This window comes from Schizosaccharomyces osmophilus, chromosome 2 (assembly GCF_027921745.1).
Source record: "Schizosaccharomyces osmophilus chromosome 2, complete sequence".
NCBI lineage: Eukaryota > Fungi > Ascomycota > Schizosaccharomycetes > Schizosaccharomycetales > Schizosaccharomycetaceae > Schizosaccharomyces > Schizosaccharomyces osmophilus.
The window spans coordinates 1,165,772-1,180,277 of record NC_079239.1 but is presented as its reverse complement, the minus strand read 5'-3'; the positions used below and the strand labels follow the sequence as shown (position 1 = coordinate 1,180,277).

Here is a 14,506-nt window from a genome sequence, read left to right as displayed (position 1 = left end):
GGATTTTTTGTGAGCAAGCGAGACGCCAACCAGGTGTCCGGAGAATAAATTCGACAATAGCGATCTTTCTTTAAAGTAAATCCAGTTATGAAAACTGCATAGATAAAGCAAGAGTTTCTGCGTCCTACGCTTTGAGAAAAACTCGTCTGTAATAGATAAAAGTGCTTGCTTAAACCTGTGAACGAGTGCAATATCCACCCCTCAACGTGTAAAATTTTTACTACCTTCCAAACAATTTACCCAAATCGCTAAGATATCAGTAACCGAGCCTCACCTTCTGTTCTGCCTAAATTATTTTGACAACGACAAACCGAAGGGAGAACCGGCCGAAAAATTCGCCCAGCGGCTCTCGTAAGTTCCACTCAGCCCGGGTAGATTTGTAATGCTGGATAAATGTTTGTTTGTTTTAAGTGAAGACAAAAATAGCATTATCCGGAATGAACTTCGGTCTGTAGACAAAAAGTTTGCTCCAGCAGTGACTCGAACACTGGGCCTCTTGCTTACTAGGCAAGCGCTCTACCACTGAGCTACAAGAGCTAATTAATTTGTAACTACAAATAGTGTTATATACAGTTAATAATACCTGTAAAATTCATGGTTGCTTACTCCAAGGGATTGAATGTGAAAGCTTAAGTCAAGAAAAATCTAGTAGATTTAAACGCATTCTTTACCAATGAAACATAAGTTCTTTTAAATCAAAAATTGTTATTCTCCAAATTTCAACGCTGATTTGCGAAGGTAACCTCATTATGTTTTTGCTGCATTTATTACGGTTTTATTTACGTGCTTTAGTAAACGACTGATTTCTTCTTTCGAAATTATTCTCTTTTTGAAATATTGCTTCAAATAACGCTCATCAACGATACCTAACTATGAAACTTCAGATAAAATGAGTTTTTGCGATTCTACATACTGATCTTTTGAATCATGCCTATTCACTTCCGCAAAAGCTGTTTTTATAAATCAATGAAAAACTCTCGGGTAAATACATAAGAAATACGAAAGTGAAAAAGGTCGTTATAGACCTTGTTTTAAACAACGAGCTTCTAGCATATTCACCATGTAAGACAGAAAACCTACGCAAAACCTGTACTTCACTTAAACACTGATATGCCACCTTACCTTGCTGTATACAGTTGTCTACGCTGTACAATTATACGACCGGCTGTATGTTGTAAAATCTAAAAGCAACTTCTACTATATATTGAACTTACTTTTTCCTTTTCCTTTGGGAGAAAAGAATTCCCAAATCGAGATATCTGATAGAGCTATATGAATTGAAGATAGAGATTATTATGCTAGATCGGTTGAATCTTCCAACCTGATAATTTATACTTTACTTTTCCATGTTTGACTATAACTATTAAGACTGATCAGCTTAAACTGTACTGCATACGGACACATCAGATCGAGCACTTCGTTCATTTAAAATTTTTTACTTATGCTTTTGCTTCGATTTTTTTTTGTCATGAATTGGTATGAGAAATCATGGGAATCATCTGGAAACCAAGGTACTGACTGGATGCTCAGGTTGAATTTTCATTAACCTAATACCATTTGTAAAAATTGTATATAAAAAAATTTTGTCCCGTTAAAACTTTGAAATTTTTTTTTGGAAAATTTAGTTTAAATATTTTAGCCCTGACTTTGTTACTATCTAGATGAGAAAGATAAAAACAAATAATGATCGCTACTAGCTTTAAATTAACTTTAAAAAGGATAAATGGTTCTCTATTTGTTGATAGCTTCGATATAATAAAAACTATCCGAATAAGTATGAAGAAAAATAAATAATAACTCTCACTTTAAGGCTGTAACATAGAAAAGATGTTCAAATATCATTACTTTCCTCATTTTAAACCTTGCACGGTATTATCGAATATGTTTGCGTAACCCATTTAAAAGGGCACCTTGACGATGAATTGCTACTCAAAAAAAAAAAAAAAAAAAAACACACACACAAGAGTGCTTGTCGGAAAGCGGAGTAGAACATAAAGAATCTTTAAACGATTTTTTATTAAACAGGTTTTGATGATTTTAAGTTCTCCTCGACCTTTGCATAAATTCGAAACATGAACAAAGCTGCATGCACATCTTTATGCATGAAAAGGAGATCCAATTTTTGTAATTACGCTAGAATTACCAACCACTTGTCTTTTCTGATTTGCTGTCTTTTTAACAGTTCCACCCCAATTTTTCAACACTGTGTCAGACAAACTGACAAGCATTATTCTTACTTTATAAAGACTCTATAAAGCTTAGATTTGCCAAATCGCCCTCTAATGCATACATAGATATATAAGAAGGTCCTAAGGAAGGTTATCCAAAATTAAAAGGCACTTGTTTATAGGATAAGCATCAGATAGGGCATTATCTGAATTTCTGACAACGATCGCCTACCTTTATAAGTAACTAAATCATGTTTGATACTAGATACGATAACTGAAAGCATACCGAATAAAAAAATCTCTTTAAATAGTTATTGAATTATGGCCATTATATATATGCGTCAAGTAGTTTACTATAGGAGGAATCGTTTTCTATTTATTTTCTTAATAAACTGATGAATTGGATAGGCTACCTTGTATGTTCTGTCGATTGTAGAGCAAATTTGTTGAGGTTTCAATATAATTGGTGAGTACGATACTTAGAAAACAATTAATCATCCTCCTTTCTTTTTCATACCGAAGCATTTTATAAATTCTTGATTATTGTCGTTCAAATACTTTCATCAACGTAAAGCTGTGGAAGTTGTAATATTTACTCACTGTTCAAATATTGAAAATAATGAAGTAAGCTATATATTTGGCTGGTACAGGTTAAGCTATGGAAGTAAAATAAAGGTGGATTTGCATTAAATATGGAAAATGCTGTAAAATTCCTTGTTTGATGTTGTTTCGCCAATAAAACGCAAATACATATTATAGTAATTAGTGCAGTACCCAAACAATGAGTAACGACCAAGCATGATTTCAGAAAATTGTCGATTAAGCCGACTTATGTCTAAGATCGTGAAATGGTTTTTAGTATATAATTAGTATGTCCGTTTAAAATGTGCAGCAGAGCTCAAAATATCTTTACAATACCCCTTTGTCTGTATGCTAATTAACGAAAAATCTACCAGTTTTCTCAGTTCTAATAGAAATTACATTACAGCTTCCTTCACTAGTAGCTAAATGTAAGCATTGTCAAAATGAAACTAGATCAAAGCGTTTAGTTATATCTCCTCGTTTTTAGAAGGAACAAAAGAATTTTATGGCGATTACTTTACGATTGAGAAGTAAGTAAAAGACGTTGGTTATCGAGGTCATTCGCGAACAGATTTCAAAGACCCTCTTAAGACTGCATTAATTTCTCAGTTGCAACGTTTCCAGTTTTCGAAGACTCTTTATAAGCAGTCACCGCATTGGATTTATGTAATCACCTAACCAATATGCTAGTCAGGAAAGACATGTTGGAAACATTCATGAACAGAATTGATAGAATTGAAAGAAACCTTTCTGATTAGCGCAAATTACTCAGAATGTAATCTTATTAAAATTTATTTCCCCTTTTTTTTTTTGTTTTTGCCTATTAGTACAATTCTATACTTTTTGTGCTTGTTTATAAACGCTATCTTACGAATAAATTTAATACTAAGAGATTGTCTTATTGTCTTTTTTCTTATAACCCTTTAAAAAAAACCTTAGCTTAAGTTGAAATAGTCAATAAAATACATTCACTCAAATAATTAAATTTGCGAATTCAGAGTCTAATAACGGTTTGCTTTTAATTCTTCCATATATTCCAATCGATTATAGTCTTAAGTAGCAGTACTTTCTTACTATAATCTTCAAATCAATCTTTGTATTCTCTAATTGGATCTACGTTTCTCTTCTGTATCAGCGGAAAAGCAGAGATGAGATCCGACAATAATTTAAGCACATAAAAAAAGAGCTGAGAAGCTGATTTTGATTCCAATTATCGTATGATTGTATAATTTTTTTTATCTGCATTTGTACCAGTAAAAGGTCAGCTTTGCATTTTTATTGCTTTCATACATGAGTATGTTTGAGTTTGAGGGTTGATTAAATATTGTATATGTTTTCAGTAAATGCTAGCAGAAATCATGAAGTCAACCTGTTAAATCTCAATTATCCTTTTTTATGTTTCCGTTCAATTGAGAAATGTTATTTTTATACAGCAGCTTTATTAATATCACTTAATGATGAGGATAAATAAATGGAAACAAAAATCATAACGTGATAATATATACCTCACACTGGACATATTTGTAGCACGAGTATACTGGATTGTGTAGTATTATTGGGCTTATTTTTTAGGTTGCAACAAGTTAGTCTTTGATCCGCCTGAGCTTATAACTTTACAATAAAAAAGTTTAATTAAGAGTGGTAGTATTTAATTATTTCGCAAACTTTTTTTACATACATGATGTTAAAATTGTAGAAGTACAGTTAGTAAGTTAGCTAGCTAAACATGTTATAATATTATGAGGTTGTATTAACTTGTACTACTTAGTATTATACTTCTATAACTTTCGTAAGTATCTTGTAATATTTGTGAATATTTCGAATACTGTCTGTCACAGGATGAATCTCACTTGTTATGAGAATAAGTATTCAGTGGAAAAGATGTAAGTAATAACAATTCATAAAATTGTATATTTGACTTATAAATTGGATGCGTTTGTACTATAGAAAGATAGTAATAGCTTCCAGGGATCTGATTCACTAAGTAAGTTGTATGAACAATTTTATTTAGCTAGATCAGTCAAATCTTCCAATCTGAAGATTTGAGCTTTCCATTAGAGGTATATATATCTTTCTAGGATTAGTCAGCTTCTATATAACCTTAGTTCTAGATTTATAAAATTTTCAGTCGCAAAAATGAACATTTAGTTTTGTAATAACGTATTTGATAATACAATACATTTATTGTATCAAGATATTAGTAATATCGTATACCGGTTATGACACCTCCCTTCTTAAGACGCTTTCACTTCCTTGAATTGAAAGATCTTGTTTTCCTTGCGGTTCTATCGAGATGAAGCGCTGTGGTTAAATTCAACGAGTTTTGCATCTGCTTTCTGTTGAACAATGTGAGTGGGGATCCAAGTGACTGAACGAAGGTAGTCGTTTGACAGTTTCGTATGGTATAAACAGTAATAAAGCGAAGGCTTTTGGTTGTTGTCGACGTCTAATATACGGTCGATAGTTATATTTGCTAGAAAGTTGTTTGCATGTGAGTCTGCGTTGTATGGTTCGAGTTCAGACACATGAAATGATGCAGGGTATCGTCTTCGTATTTCACGAGGAAAATTTAAAGTATAGTTGTGTTCTGCAACTTTCTTTTTTATTTCGAATGGTCCGACAAACGTTGGTTCCAGTTTGTTGTTTTGATGAAAGAATCCCACTTTACCATTCTTAATGAGTACTTGGTCACCGGATTTGAATATCGGCGGTATCTCTGTCTTGCGATTATAGTATTTTGTATAACGTTCATTTGCTTTTCGTATGTGGTTTCTGATCTCGTGAACAGGTTCTGTTTGTGAGGATAAAAATGATGTACCGAGATCGTTTATCACTTGCAAATCCCATTCTGTTAGTATAGGTTGTATACCAAATGCGGCCTTTACAGGGCTTACTTTGGTAGCGCTATGTTCGGCAGAGTTATAACATAACTGTGCTTTCTTCAAATATGTAGCCCAATTTTCCAAGTTGTCGTGCATATAGCAACGTAAATATGTTTCTACTATTTGGTTAATACGCTCAGTTTGTCCATTCGTTTGTGGATGATATCCAGAAGATAATTTGAGTGTTACATTATGATCTTTGAGGTATTGTTTCCATTTATCAGAAATGAATACAGGTCCTCGGTCGGAAACGATATCTCTTGGATTGCCGTATACCGATACGATGTGATCTTCGAACATTTCAATCAGTTGTTCTGCGGTCGTGGTTGTATTACAAGGAAGAAACCAAGCCATTTTGGTGAAACGATCAACAATTGTTAAGATGGCATCTTTACCTTGAGATACTGGTAATCCAACGATAAAATCCATAGAATAATGTTGAAACGGTTTTTCTGCAATGGGCAGTGGTTGTAATTGACCATAGCGTTGATGATTTCGAGTTTTACTGTGCTGACATATATCACAATTTTTAACATACTTTTGGATATCGCTTGTCATTCCTTGCCAATAAAACTTTTCGCGAATGCGATTTGTTGTGGACAGTTTTCCTCGATGTCCTCCTGAAATAGGATGATCATGGAATTGATAACATATCAACTGAACTAGTTGTGGAACTGTTCATTAATGATGAGGCCGTTTATAATTGTATATTGCGGATTGTCGTTGTCTCCATTTAGGATTCTTTGAAACTTTTTATGATTGGAGTATTCTTTGCGAACGTAATCGAAAACATTTGTTACATAATTTGCTTCACTTAGTTGATTGATGGCAGTGATTTTATAATCTGGGCGACGTGAGATTGCGTCTGCTGGTTCATTCTTTCGGCCAGGTCGATATTGAATTTCGAAATTGTATAGTTCCAATTCTGTTGCCCATCTATTGATTTGGAACGAGTATCTGTGCGAATTTTTGTAAACATAGATGTTAGATTCTTGTGATCCGTTAATATTTGAAATGGTGTTTCTGTGTGAGCTAAGAAATGATACCATTTTCGGAGAGCAGCAATAATTGCATAGGCTTCTTTTTCCCATGTTGGCCAAATGCATTGACGATCTGTGAATGTTTCTGAATAGAAAGCTATTGGATGATAAACGTTGTCTTCTTGTTTTTGCGATAGAATGGCTCCTATGGCAAAGTCGGAAGCGTCAGTTTCTAATCGAGTTTCTTTTGTTGGATCATAGTGTTTTAGCATAGAATCGTTTTTTAGTTCTTTCTTGATGTTGACAAAGGCTTCTTTATGACGATCGGTCCATCTGTACTTGACATTCTTCTTTGTTAAGTCATATAACGGTCGTGCCAATTTTGAAAGATTCGGCATAAATCATCTAGAATAATTAACAAAACCTAAGAAAGATTGTAGGCGTCGCAACGTATTGGGTTCAGGCCAATTTGTAACAGCTTGAATTCTTTCTGGGTCAATCTCCAGTCCTTGGTTGGAGAAGATATGACCTAAGAATTTGACTTTCTTTTGGAAAAAGGTACATTTCTCTCGATTTGCGTATAATTTTGCGTCTTGTAGCTTCTGCAATACTTTTCGTAAATGTTCCTCGTGTTCTTTTTCTGAGGCGGAAAATATCAGAATATCGTCCAAATAAACGATAATAAAAATTCCAAGGTATGGTAAAAGTACTTTGTTAATATACCTTTGAAAATTTGCTGGCGCATTGGTTAATCCAAAGGGCATTACTTTGTATTCGAATGCTCCAAAGGATGTCTTGAAGGCTGTCTTTTGTTCATCGCCTTTTTGAATTCTAAGTAAATGATATGCTTCTTTCAGGTCAATCGTACTGAAAACTTTGGCTCCGCTTAGACAATTTATAATTTCTTCAAAGTTTGGTAATGGGTAATTGTCTCTTTTGGTGATTGCATTTAGTGGTTTATAGTTTATAGTTTATAACCATGCGGTATTTATCTGTTCCCTTTTTCGGTACAACTAATGGAGCGCACATAATATTTGATGAGCTTTCGCGAATTTTGCCTTGACTTAATAATTTTTGCACGTTTTCTTTTATTGTCGCAGATTCTTTTTGTGTATATGGCCTTAGTTTCGGTGCGTAATCTGGCAATTTGTTTGTAAGTTCAATTTTCAAATCACTATCTGTGTGTCTGGGCAAAGGAATGTCTGCAACTTCTGTGAACACTTTGTTGAATGATTTTAATATATCTTCGACTTTTGGATTTTCCTTGTCGTTATTCTTTTCCTCCTTTGTCTTGTTGCCATATATAAAGTCTAAACTTTTCAATTTTTTCAAGATGCTCCATCCGAGGAGAACTTCGTTTTCTGAAGTCGGAGTAATTATAAACGTTTCGTAAAATTTTCGTTTATTGATTTCTACTAGCAATGTTAAATTTCCTTTAACTTGAAGTTTGTCGTTTGTTATCCCCAGAAACGTTCGGTTTTCTTTATTAAATTTACGCGTAATTTATTTAGCCAGGTCTTCTCTCAAGATGGATACGTTGGCGCCAGTATCTATCAATGCATTGACCTTGAGGTTTGCAATTTTGACATCTTGATTTTGCGAAGATTGTTTTTCGTAGTGTGTTTGTGGATTTCCTACAATGACCTTGTTTATAGAGACGACTTCATCTCTTCTAGACTTGTTTCCCTTGTCTAGTCATTCGCTTGGCTTTGATTTCGCTCCATATTTGGAGTCATCCCAGTTCTTGGTTTGTTCGCGCTTATTTGGTTTCCAAGCTTTCTGTTTCTGTGTTGAGAACTGTTGGCGTGTATATTTCGTTGGTTTTGGAGGTGGTGTATACCGTGCGTGGCGATTTGTTTCTCTCATGGCTTTTTGTGGATCTCCTTTTTCATATTTATTTTTTAAGAGTTGATTTCGGTTATGCATTTTTTGACATAGGAATGCACTGATCTTTATGTTGGTTTCCACGTCCAAATTTAAAAGCCATTTTCTGTACTCTGCGAAATCGAAATCTGAATTAGTAGCCTTGTCCAGATGTTCATGGAGAGTCTCTACCCAAGAGTCGTTTGATCCGCTTCGAAAAACTTTTTCGAATACAAAGTCGAACGTTCTATTTGGACCGGGTTTCTTTACCACTTCTCTTATCTGTTGTCTCTGATGACTTTGGGATTTAGAATAAAGATACATGATTTTTTCTTGGTCAGTAGGAAACACCAAACGTACCATTTCGTATATGGTTTCCAAGTCTCGCAGGAAATCATCTAATTCATGTTTATCTGGATTATAAACTTCTGGTTCTCTCGTATTAATTCGTCTTAAGTATTTTTCAGCCCTATTACCATAAGCGTTCTCAACACTTTCAATTAGGTCCATTGGTTCTTCGGCGATGTAATCTTCGTCAATTTCCATTTGACTTAATTTTTCGGCCATTTTTTCTTGATTTGCAGCAACCATCTGTTCAGATATAACCTTGAGTTGATCGCTTATTTCCGCTTTGAGATTTTGCATATCCATCGCACTAACGAAAAATCCAGTTCCTGAATTTTCGGAATCCATTTCCATACTTCTGTTCGTTTAATTTGTAATAAAACGAAACTATTTCCACTTTCAGATTGGAAGATAAATTTGTCACAGACGAAGTCTCACTCGTTATGAGAATAAGTATTCAGTGGAAAAGATGTATGTAATAACAATTACAGTAAATTGTATGTTTGACTTAAATTGGATGCTTTGATACTACTTAGATTGAATAGTAATAGCTTCCAGGGATTTGCTTCACTAACAAAGTTATATAAACAATTTATTTAGCTAGATCAGTCAAATCTTCCAACGCTGGGTATATATATATATATATATATATATTTCTTCTAAAGTAGCTAACACTGTTTCCTCTTGATGAAGTGTCTTTGTTTAATTGTTAGAAACTTCCGTTATTTACATATTGTCATAAAGGGATTCTTTTATATGATTTTACCACAATCTGATAATCGTAGCAAGGCATTAGTGATATTGTATACGGATTATGACACTGACACTACGCTGTGACAATTGAAAGTAAGTAATTCCCTAAAAGTTATCCAAAATATCATGATGTATGTAACAAAATCCATATACAAGCTAAAAAGCCTAGCATACGTCGAGCTTATCAGTGTGACAATAAAAGCCAAAAAGCTTACAGTAGATCTATACAATTAAATAAAATCTTGGCTGATATGGTTGTCATATCGTGAGATAAATAACAGCTGGTTGCATCATTGAAATAGTGTGTAAATAAAAACTCTTTATGGCTGTAGCAAGCTTGTATGAAAGGCGATTAATGGGAACGGAAGATGTCAATCACAGGGAGTTGAAAGGAAGATTGGAAAAAGCATCAATACCATAATTCAGCTTCCTTCTTCCTCGCTTCCCTATGTGAATCGAAATAAGGTAGTTATGTACTGTTGTGAGAAGAACGCTCGTCTCCGTGGCTTTTGATTGTTTTTTAAGGTCGCTTATCCTATTGCATTATGTTCTATCTACCTATCTACCTATCTATCTATTTATAACTTAATCTCAACAAAGATTTCCGGGTTCAGGAGGTTATTGGCAGCCTAATGCTATGGCTGCGATTACGAGGAGGAAACACGGGCTTTTTGATGTCATTGTTGTTCTAATTGTTATTGACAGTATTCGTCTGTGTCGCCGAAGCATCGCAGTCATCTCGTGTCGTTCTAAAAAAATTGTCGCTATTTTACGTAGTTCGTAGTTGGTGCTTCCCCATATTACAGTTGTCGATATAAAGAAAAGTTCCTAACTCGCTATACTACTACCGTATCGAAAAAATATAAGCTTTTCCCTCTCTTAGCTTTAACGACATTCAATTACGTAAGGTCTCTCGAAAGCTTTGATATAAAACACCCACCTTTGCATGTTTCTTTACATTCAATCCTACAAATAAAGAAAATAATAAAATAGAAAGTTTTTGCTTTGAAATATTAAAAGTTTTGATAGCACGGAGAGGTTCTTTCTCAACTTAAGCCGTGAGGATTTTGATATGTGAATTACGGTGGTAACCCAAGTCAGTCAGTCATGAATGCATATCATATCATATTACAGTATTACGTTTGACTGTTGTTTATTAGCAATCGGTTAGTTCAATAGACGAAGCTTGATTTGTCAAAAGTATATTTATTCTTCAACAGAATGCCATATTCTGTGATGAATGCTTGATCTTCTATTATTCATTTTTAAAAGAAGAAAATCACCTATCATATCTTATCAACTGTGTCGAAATCAGATACTATGTTATTTTTTATCTCAAATCATAGTAGCTGTCATTAATAAAAACTTATCATATATCGCTTTCTGTTCATGGGCTTCAACAACCGCTATGCCCAATGTACATATAATAGACGATCTGGGTTTCACCATCGGTTTCTCAATCCATTCTTCACTTCTTGGAGTACATATGGGGTAAGTACTATTACTACTTGCTATGCATACAAATCAAGACATCAGTTTTTTACAAGATGAGTTTGATAGTTACTATTCGTGGATGGACATTGAAATCAATCTCCTTCGAAACCAAATTTATTCCGCAATCACAAAACAAACAGCAACATCCATGTTGCTGAATCGTGAGAGAATAGATTCGCTGTGTTTCTTATGTCTTCAACCCACCATAAACGAAGCATTGATGAACGGACAAGACAACAATATTCTTCTGTATTGAGTGTATATATACGTTCACTAATTTGACATTGATTTTACCCATATTTCAATGAGATATTTCCCTATTCCTCATCTATTCTGAAATATGGAACATCCAAACAAGAAGAGCATGCCTTTACAGCTTTATAAACGATAAGCAAGCACAGCGAAGATTGAAAAGAAATATACCTTTATTGCGATTATAGATTATAAGTAAAAATATTGTTGTCTCTATCCGTTACAACTTTTAAAGCCCTGAATTGGAATTCTATTTGTGTAGTTTCATATTGCACTTTCCATTATTTTATCTTCAATACACTTGCATGACTACAGAAGAAGTATTTGTCACAACGTCGAGTCAAGTCTCTAACTCTCCAAATACGCGTACACCTTGTCGCCCTTATATTTGCAAAGATTATCAATTCGTTATCATGCAAACAATCAATTAGCTATAGAAATGACTTGACAGGTGGGTAGGTGGGTGGGCTTGATTGTATTGTATCGTATCGTATCGTATCGTATCGTATCGAGTGCTATCAAACTTCACGCCCATGGCCGTGCTACGAACGATTAAATCGAACTTCTAACTATATTTCGGTAAAAAACAAACGAACAGGTCCCACAATAAGTGCAAAATAACCGAGGTTAGTTACGTTTTTAAAAAGATGAATTTACTACTAAGCATCACTTATAGCGTATACGCTTCAAGGCAATAATAGTAAACGCCATTTGATTGATTTATTTTATATGTCTACATTTGATCCGAAACAGTCAACAAAATGAATATCGACGATTCATTAGTAGAAGCTAAGCTAAATTTTCTACTACTATTATTTATTTGTTTATTTTCTTTTCTTTTCTTTCATGTTTTTAACGTATGACATAACAAAGTTTAAGGAATTGATTCTGCCTCCTCCTCCCCAAATGTTATTAGTTTGTAATGCAAGTATTATTAGTTGGGAAGATTGATTGGAAAGTGAACCGGCACAGCATGGTACATATAGAGAATATGACTTGCTGCAACTGATGTCGGAGACAAAGAAAATATGAGTATATGTGTTTTTGGAGGTTACCATTTGGAAAGGTGTAGTTACAAAAAGCCACTTGCAAGTAAATATAATTTATTCCATGAATGTGAGTACTTTTTGAAACGAATTTGAAGTTAGCTACTGATAATACGTGCAGCTTTTGTATAGATTTGAACACTACATTTGCTGGTAGTTAGAGAAGATATGTACAATCTAGTGAGCTAGCTACCTTAAAACCAAAAAGGCGATTGACACACAAAACTCGTCTTTACCCCAAAATAACCATCATTTGATGGGAAATCATGCTGATATGTATTATGTCTTTCCGGCGTTCATTTTTGCGAGCCAAAAGTTACAGATCAGCCTCATATTACAGGTTTTCGAGTTTCTGTTTTCAATTCATGTTGCAATGGAAGGATTTCATTGTAAAGTAGCATTTGGAAAAGATTTCTTTTAGTGATTTTGTCTCATGATACCATTCTTACGAGAAGGGACATTAAGCTTATTGAGTGCAAGATGGACGACGAGCTAGAATTATGTGATAAACATTGTAAAAACGTAGGAGGAGGATATGAGTTATATAAACAGCCAGCCAAGTATGTGGATGCTCAAGTGAGTTATTTGTTTCGGTAGAGGTAGAGGTAGAGGTAGAGGTAGAGGTAGAGGTAGAGGTAGAGGTAGAGGTAGCAACAAAAACTTTACCTTAAAAATTATACATAATGTTTATGCTTTTGTAGTCAATAAATAAAGAAACAAACGTTACCCGATTCAGTGTTCAGCGTAGCGTGCAGTGGTTTCAATCATTAATTTTCATTATTTTTTTAAAAAAAAAAAAAATATATATTTCATCATTCTTATGATGAAGGAAGATGAACGCCATTTCGTATTACTTTGTTTGGATTCAATTCAATTCAATTCAATGACAAACGTATGTGTAACACAAACCCCGTATACTATTAAAGTAACTTATGAATAGTATAGATAGCTTAAAAAAGATACAGAGTTGTCTACGGCCATACCTAGGCGAAAACACCAGTTCCCGTCCGATCACTGCAGTTAAGCGTCTGAGGGCCTCGTTAGTACTATGGTTGGAGACAACATGGGAATCCGGGGTGCTGTAGGCTCCCTCTCACTTTTTTTTTTATTTTATTCTCACGTGAGGAGAGTCAGAAGAGGGGAGGAGAGGGGAAAAATACGGAGGTAAGTTTAAATTTTTTTTTTTTTTTTGCGCAAAAGAAGAATGGAAAGCTTGAACGGCTTCCCCCTTTCTCTCCATCATAACTAAAATTCCATAACTTTCCATCTCTTATACACTATATACACTATATACACTGTACTGTCTTTTCTTCCATAATCCCACATGCCCACATGCTTAAAAGAAAACATAAGGTTCTTGTAATTCCTTTGAAGTCATTTAATTACAAGTATCTTTCGTACATCGTTCCAATAACCTATATCTAATTATTTTGTTGATGACTTACTATTCTAAGTTTTCCAATGCAAACAATTTCGGTAATGAGGAGAACTACCGACTCCCTTTTTCGGGTTTCATTTTGTATTTTGTATCGACTTTTTACTTAATTTAAAATATTTTAGCAGTATTAACTTTAGTAACCGGTGGATGATATATACGATTAAGTCTATAGCCTGTAATGGTCACATCGCTTGTCGATATACCTAGGTACAGACCTTTTTTGATACGTTGTTTCAATGAGTTGAATCAACCAACATATACATTGCACTTATTAACCTAAATAGCTTTCACTATAAATGGTCGAGTGAACCAGTTCTAACCAGATCTTGTATTCTTACTGATGATAAATTAGTCTTTCAAAATTAGCGATTGATTTTCCGTGTTCTTCGGTTTACATTTGCACTTGTCAGTAGCATCCCTGCTTCGAAAACGTTGTCACAAATGATGTTCGCTTAAGAAATCGTTGATGTTTTATGAGTGAACGACGAATGTTACACCTTCCATACTGATTGCAAGCATAAATAATGATGCTATTGCCATTTATATAAGGCCCTGGTAAAATACATTATTATTGTATATTACTTTCGCTTAAGCTTCATCCATAATATCTTTACGTAATGAACATTTGATTTCGAGTGCTGCAAAAAAGGACAAGCAAGCAAATACTTGGCTCATAAAGTAACAAAATATAGAGTGCAACCCT

The 14,506-nt window shown here is 34.2% G+C and overlaps 2 non-coding genes across 2 annotated transcripts; one reads left to right on the top strand and one right to left on the bottom strand.

Annotated features, from left to right (window-relative positions):
• Positions 1 to 465: 465 nt before the first annotated feature.
• Positions 466 to 537, bottom strand: SOMG_20159. Its single transcript has one exon. It is a non-coding gene; the product is annotated as a tRNA-Thr (tRNA).
• Positions 538 to 13,338: 12,801 nt separating this feature from the next.
• On the top strand, positions 13,339 to 13,453 carry SOMG_10068. Its single transcript, XR_008803601.1, has one exon. It is a non-coding gene; the product is annotated as a 5S ribosomal RNA (ribosomal RNA).
• Positions 13,454 to 14,506: the final 1,053 nt, after the last annotated feature.